Source organism: Poecilia mexicana, unplaced genomic scaffold (genome assembly GCF_051168715.1).
Source record: "Poecilia mexicana isolate PSO_F unplaced genomic scaffold, ASM5116871v1 scaffold_9, whole genome shotgun sequence".
Classification (NCBI taxonomy): domain Eukaryota; kingdom Metazoa; phylum Chordata; class Actinopteri; order Cyprinodontiformes; family Poeciliidae; genus Poecilia; species Poecilia mexicana.
In genome coordinates, this window is record NW_028263378.1 from 32,434,765 (window position 1) to 32,442,667 (window position 7,903).

At 41.4% G+C, this 7,903-nt stretch overlaps 1 long non-coding RNA gene across 1 annotated transcript; it reads left to right on the top strand.

The window, feature by feature from the left end:
* Window positions 1-1,692: 1,692 nt before the first annotated feature.
* LOC148157769 (uncharacterized) lies at window positions 1,693-2,834 on the top strand. The gene is made up of 2 exons (XR_015764201.1): window positions 1,693-2,024; window positions 2,674-2,834. It is a non-coding gene; the product is annotated as an uncharacterized LOC148157769 (long non-coding RNA).
* The last annotated feature ends 5,069 nt before the right edge of the window (window positions 2,835-7,903 follow it).

Below are 7,903 nucleotides of genomic sequence, written 5' to 3' on the forward strand. Positions count from 1 at the left end.
AAAACCTGGTGATTTGAGTTGGCGCACACATGTGACAAGTGTATGTCCAAAGGTTCACCAACGCAGGGGCGGAGCTTCGGGGGGACCTAAAGTGGCCCGGATGGGAGGCAGAATATGACTTAAGGGATCCAAGTCTTTATCACTGATGAGAGCTGGAGAAGGTGGACCCTCTCCTGTTGAGTATGGTGTATGTAGAATTATTTAGAATTCTAAATAATTGATTGTAATTATTAAATAATTGACTGCCACAGTCATTGTTGACTCATGGTTGCTAAAAACTTTACAAGACCGACTGATTTTAGTGACAGTGGGTGTAAAATATTGAATAAAATGTTGTGCTACATGATTGGCGATATTTTCACTCTTACATTTAACTGGCAGGAGAACTTAAATACACAGAGGATAATCAGGGGAACTAGACACACCTGGGAAACAATCAGGGAGCACACAGGAACAACACAGAGACTCACAGGAACACAAATCTAAATAAGCAGAAAAAACTCAAATCCCTACATTAACTTTGACACAAAATTACAAGTGGATTGTCCATATTGTCTACAAGTGTATTCTGGGTAATGCTTGTCACCAGCCGTCCACCAACATCATCATCAGTCATCATCAGACAAAATGTAATTACTTGTAAGTTTTAGACCTACGCATGCATAGGCAACAGATGGCAACAGATGGCAAACTAGCTAGAGCATTTTTACGGACTAAGTTAACATAAGTGGAGCTTTATAGAGCGGCAAAGTGAAAAGGATGAAAAAAAGAGAGCAAGGAGAAGCCAAAAACTGGACACATATTTTGTTCCTCGTTTTGGAGATGAACCGGACTTTTTTGTTGGCAGCGATTCAGACCCGCCAAAACTGCCAGCCCAGCAAAGGAGCCAGACTAGTTGCAGGTAGTAACTCTGACATTATTCACAGTGAGAATTAACTGTAGACTGATAGTAAATTGTATCAGCCCAACCGACTAGCTAACATCCCCTTTTCTCTGTCGGTGGTACAGCAGTGATGTCAGGGACTGAAGGCTGAGTTATAGTCACACTTTTGAGCCAGTATGGCGTTTATAGTTAAGGTTTACATTGGAGCCGCATGGAAGAGCATCTTCCAGATCGTCCAGTTTGTATGAACGGCAGCGCGATCCGCGCCGAGTTACAAACATCCAGAGGTGCACGAGGTGTCACGACACGCTGCGCATTGTGCGTGCCTCTGCGTATCCGTTTCAACACGCGCTTCTGTGTGCTCGGTTCATAGAGCGGGTCCAGCAATAAACCTAGCTTCAGCAATTGCTAGCTGCTACAGGCTCTGAGTTGAAACTGATAAAGTGTCAAAATGATCCAAACCCATCCGTGGTTGAACTTATTTGAATGCGTGTTGTTTCATCATTAGTGACTGGTAGCCTGATATTTCTGTTCTCTTGATTTCTTGTACTTCATGTCAGATGGATGAATGACATAATCGCTCTCTGTGGTGGTGAAACTTGTAAGCTCCACTATTGCGGGCATGTCTATGTTGTTATACTAGCCTGTTCAACCTTGCACTTGTTTAAGCGTTGACCCGTTGCAGCTTTGTTATGTCGCGCTGAGTGGCTAACATTGTACCTGTTGATCGCATGTAATATCAATCCCCGATCCCCGTTTCCACCAGCCCTTTTTTACGGGACTGGCCCTGGTTTTTAGGGTTCTGCTTCAGAGCAGGGCCAGCCGGGCCGGCCCTGGTTTGGTAGGTGACGCAAGCTTCGCTGCTGTTCACTGATTGGCTGAGGGCGTGGACAAGACGGAGCAGCGGAGAGAGAAGAAAAATGAAACTCGCTGCAACACGGAAGTGATGGAAGATACAAACAAACCGTTAACTAAAAGATGCCGGCTTTTTTCTTTGCTATTCAGCGGCAGCTCGATGGAGCCGTGAGGAATGAGTCGTTTTTGTCAGTAGTGGAGCGAATGTAAAGCCTCGTTAGCCGACGGAGCCCCATGGTGAACACCGACTCAGACGCAGCTGACGCCGCTGCTGCTCTCCAGCCAGGTGAGCAGTTTGTAGATATATTTGTCTGGTTTCTACTACATTTAAGGTTGCATACATACTGTCATGGAAGACATTTAAAACACAAAGTCTGCTGTATTTTTCTTCCTCAAACACAACATGAGCATTTTCTGAAGACACTCGGTTGCACATTACAGTTATAAATAACTCAATATTGTACAGCATTTTACCTTCCTTGTTTCTTATCTTTGCGTGAATCTACGTGCTTAGATTGTTTCTCATTTTGCTGTTGCATCTGAGTTTCCCCCGTTGTGAGATAATAAAACATGTTGTATGACATCCTATTATTGTAAAATGGGTAGATATCAGTTCTCTAATCAAATTGTTATGAATTAGTAATTGTAGAATGAGCAATAAACCTGAAGAAAACAATAGTGGTATTTTATCCATGGCTGTATGCATGCGTAGGTCTAAAACTTACAAGTAATTACATTTTGTCTTTAATTTACACTATTCTAGTTATTTATAATTCTGTATGGTTGGATGGTAAAAAAAAAAGTGTTTTCATGTATATATAAAGTAACATATCTGTTTTAAATAATTCCTTATGTGTATGTAACTTCCACATTAGTAACTGTTATTTATCTACATTTATGTGGTATAAGCTATAACATCTGATTACTTTTCCCAGGGAGCAGAAGGAGAGCAACATGGCTGACATGATGGAGAACGATGAGGAGAACCATCAGAACAACAGGATCTCCATCAGGAAGCAGTTACCAGCAGATATGGCAGAGCTCCATGGAGAATTGAGACAAGCAGAAAAATAAAAGTTGTGTCTCAGTGAACAAAGTCTCTATATTTCTGCTTACTCCACGCATTGTATATACTGTAGTTTATATGGCATCAAACTCCTAATACAATCCTCCCAAAATGTGAGGAGCTTTAGCCAGAGTGAAAATATTATATTACATAAATATTTCATTGAACTTAACATTGTAGATTACCAATGAAGCCATCCGAAACTGAATACGTTATTCAGCAAACCAAACATTTTGACATTATCAGGGATGCTATTAAGAACCCTAAATACAACTCATGTTAGTTTCTAGTTTATTCATCATTCTATCCACTCACTGTTTATCTGTCTTCCTGCAGAATCTTCAATGTAAGAAAATGTTTCCAAAACCTGGAACCTTAATTAGTGATAAATAAGACTGAGTTTAAACTTTTAATTCTTAGTGTCCAAAACGTGAAAACATGGAATTTAGAACCAGTCAGATTGGAAGGAATGTGGTTTTATTTGTTCTCAGTATACCTTGGACATCAGGTGAATCATAATTAAACTATTGAGAAGTTAAAAATAACAGATTGTTAATGCATTTCAACTCTGTAAGAACATCAGACACATTTTTTTATCAGAAATATTTCATCAGCATATTGAGCTCATGTGATTCCTGCTCCAGAAAGGTGAAGGTCTCTGCTGGTCAGTGTTTACCTTCAGGATGTCCAGTCAGGAAGACGGACACTGATGAGATCCTACAACCCAAAGGCTGCACGAAGAACCACGATGGTCTGCGGCGGCAGTTTACCAACATCTGAAACACATTGAAATATATTATGAATTAATTGTGATATTTTTAAGTTATTTACAACACCCTGACTAACATTACGATAAACTTAATATTACGATATAACTTGTAATAGTGCCGAATATACATGAGCATTAGCTCATGATTTTTGTATTAATTTAATACAAAAATCATTGTTCGCTTACCTGAACCATCTGAGCCACCTGCTCAAGGCGGAGATCAGCTCCTCCTCACCACATCGCAGCTTTCCTCCCACTGTCACATTTTCTTTTAGTCTCAGAAAAATCGCAATCAGGCTATAAAAAAATAGCTCAGCTCTCTCTTCTGTTGTATCAGAAAAACAACTCGCGTTAGGTCACATGTAACGAAGCGCAGCACGTGCACGGGCTTAGCAAGCTCCTCCAGGAGCTCCTGGAGGCGGGGCGCTACACCCCCCCGCCACCAGGAGGCGGTACCCTGCAACAGAGCCAAGTGGGCCGGTGGAAACACGGTCACTCCGAAACAGAGCCGAGCCTAGCCGGGTTGTAGAGCCAGTGGAAAAGGGGCATAAAAGAGCTGATATGGCCCTCATTAAAACTTAGTAGACACGAAATGAAAGACCTACTAAAGCAACATAAATTAAATCTCCTGTTTGTCCCTCTGTACCCAGCTGCAGAGATGCGCTGTGCAGCGGGTCTCTGCACAGCCGGTCCAATATTGAATGAGACCTAGAGCGGAATTTAATTTAGGGGCCCCTCTTGCTGCTAAGAACATCAGCACCACTAACAGCATTTCACCATGGATTTTAGTGAAGTCTGGGAGAGGGAGCCTAGTTTAATTGACTGAGGAGTCAAATGTAATTGTAGTTTACAAAGAACTGCTAAAACTCATCTTTGAGCTAAAACTCAAAGTTTAAATTCATTGCATCAGACTGTTGCTATGGTAGTACAATAATCTAACTATGAAGATTGTTCTTTGAACTTTTACAAAGTAAACTTACCAGCTCCTTATAATCTTAAATTTAAATGTTAAACAATTTCTAATCTTTTAATTTATCTAATCTTTTAATTTATCTATGCTGATAATTTTTATAGCAAATTGAAGTTAACACAGATACTTAATTGTCAAATAAAATAGCACTATGTGCCTGAAAGATCCATAACAATTACCCAGTAATATGTTATGTTTCCTTTCAACTTAACATCTTTTAATACAAAACCCCGGTCAACCGTCTCGGCGCCCTGACCACCGGGCTTAGCAAGTTTTCTGGGGGAGACCCTGGGATACTAATAAATCATCTTACCACACCTGTCACACACCTGGATTGAATCCGTGAATGATTTCTACAGTACTTGATGGCTGCAGAGGAGGTCATGCAATCAACTGAATCAGCTGTTCTGGAACAAAAGCACAACTAAAGCATGTAGAGCAAGGGGTCCTGCGAACTGGAATTGAAAACCACTGCCTTAAAGGGGGGGCACAGCTCACCTTCTGTGCTGACTCGCCCAATCGCCCAATAAAAAAAAAGCTTTTTTTTTTTTTTTTAAATAAAAGACCGGTCATTATGGCTGGCCCATCTGGATATGCCCAGAATTTTCTAATTAGCCAATCTGGGCCTGTCATAATGCCAACTCCTCATCAAAACATGCTTTAAAGTGTTGCTTTGATTCTTTCATGCATATTTGGGAAATCCTTGAAATTTCCATGGCAGCTACTCAGAGGTGTTTAAGTGCTTGGTCTCACGAAGTGCCACCCATTTACACAAAGCTCCTCCTTGGTACTGCAGTCCCCAGCTCAGCTTCCTCCACACAGAGCACCCCTCACTCACAGATCCACCAGACTAGTGGCAGCAGTAAATAGCAAACACATGGTACAACTACTTCTCAGTCCAGTGTTCCAAGGAACTGCAGTAAGCAGTACAATGGCATAGCATTTTTTCTGATATGTTGAAGGCATAATGTCAGAAAAAAATAGATTTTCAAAGAAACAGAAACCCAATTCAAGCATCAAATTGCAAAGTCATATTTCTTTTGAATCATGTTGACATTTACGGTCATGTTGGATTCTAATTTTCTTACCCACATGCAGAACACAACTCAGAACACTGGTTTTAAATGCGAGAGGTTTATTGCAAAGAAACAAAACAGGAAGGTGAGCGATTAGTGTTTTGGTCCAGGATCTCTTCAACGGCACATGCCAGATATCCGAGCACAGGAGGACAGGTATGGTTAGTTCAAGCTCAGTAGGAATCTTCAGACTTAGGGAGAAGAAATTGAGTCAGGTGGAGCTTCCGTGGTTGGGAGCTGGTCCAGACCAGGAGGAAAGGCGTCTGGGGGTGTCCAGGGCTTGATGGAAGGAAGAAGACGGCTGGAGAGGCGGCGTTGGAGGGCGGACTGGTAAGTGGGGGAATCCACTGCTGAGACACAAAGGTAGCTTGGGTTTCTTGTCAGCGTCAGGAGGATCAGGGTCAGAAAACCAACCATTTGACCTGATTTCAGGATGGTTCACAGATTCTTGAAGGTAGCACCTGAGGATGAGGCACACAAAGGTTCACTAGGAGAATTCTTGACAAGGTCAGAAAAGAGAAGAAAACTATGGGGCCTGAAGTACCAAACATAGATGACACTCAGGCAGTGAAGTGATGGCGACTCGCTCCTAATATAGGAGCTGACGAGATTAGCAGCAGGTGCACTGGATCAGGAGCTGTAGACCAACCCTCCAGGCAACAGCCTCAGGATGCCCTCTGCTGGATAAAAAGTGAGACAGCAACCCCACCATCCCAAAACCCTGGACCCCAACATATACAGCATTTTTATAACAAACTTAAGTAAACATATGGTATAAAATGACACTTTGTGCCTGGAAAATCCATAGTACCCACACCATGTGTTATTGTTTACTCCCATATCCAGAGCCCATTTTACTTGTTATGTCAGAGCGGGGGTCGGTAACCCAAAATGTTGAAGGAGCCATGCTGGACCAAAAAACAAATCTGTCTGGAGCCGCAAAAAATTAAAAGCCTTATATAAGGCTTATTATAAAGGCAAAACAGGCTTTAAGTGTTTATATTAGCCTATTATCAAAATGACTAAGTACGTACATATTTAGCATTCATAATTAAATGTTTATTCTCCCTGCAGTGCATCCTGGACGGAATGATGCACCACGTGACTACCGCACTATTTTCCGCACTATAAGGTACACCGGATTATAAGGCGCACCTTCAATGAATGGCCTATTTTAAAACTTTTTTCATATATAAGGCACATCGCATTATAAGGCGCATAGAATAGACGCTACAGTAGAGGCTGGAGTTACGTTATGTATCCACTACATGGAGCTTCACTAAAGGGAATGTCAACAAAACAGTCCGATTCCGGTCGGCGAGGAGAGCCTTCCGCTACTGGGCTGGGGCGTGGCTGGACTTTTTTAATCTTTTTCAAAATCTCTTTCTCTTTCTCACTGTTTATTCAATGTCACATGCTGTTTTTATCTTAATTATGTAAAGCACTTTGAAATGCCTTGCTGCTGAAATGTGCTATATAAATAAAAATTGATTGATTGATTGATTGATTGATTGACGGCTGTTTATCGTACTTGCTAGACATGTTGTGGTTCAATATTGGTCCATATATAAGGCGCACCAGATTATAAGGCGCACAGTCGGCTTTTGAGGAAATTGAAGGATTTTAGGTGCGCCTTATAGTGCGGAAAATATGGTATTCTGTTGTGGCGCTTTAAGATTACCTTCCGTTACAATATTAATGTATTACTCTTCATTGCATTGATGAAATTAAAGAAATGCAATAAAGAATTCAGATTTTTTATGTAATTTTTATTATGAATATCCACAGGGAAATGGTCATTTTTTTCCTTTTGGAACTCGAAAGATCTGCTCCCTGTCATGATGTGGTGATGGTTGTAAGACCCAAAAGCAGCAGACGGGAGACAGATGTAGTGAAAAAATGATGAATTTAATAAAGAATAAGCTCCAACAGTCTGGATCTCAGGTGGCACGGCAGAGTGGAAAACACAGAGGCTCAGCACCGGTAGCAACTGGATAAACGAAGACTGAATGACGAGAACTAAAGCCGACACAGGACATCTCAGTTCAACTGTGACAGCTAGTCAAAAAATAACACTTGCAGACGTGCAACATAAGAGAAACGACAAGGCTCTGACAACGGACAAGGACAACAGGCGGGCTTAAATACACAGGGAGACAATCACGGGGAAAAACTAGGAACAGGTGACACTATCAACGAGTAGTTAGGACAACACAGATACACTACAGAACACAGATCCAGATAAACACACATAAAAACTCAACACAGAAAAAAACAAATCCTA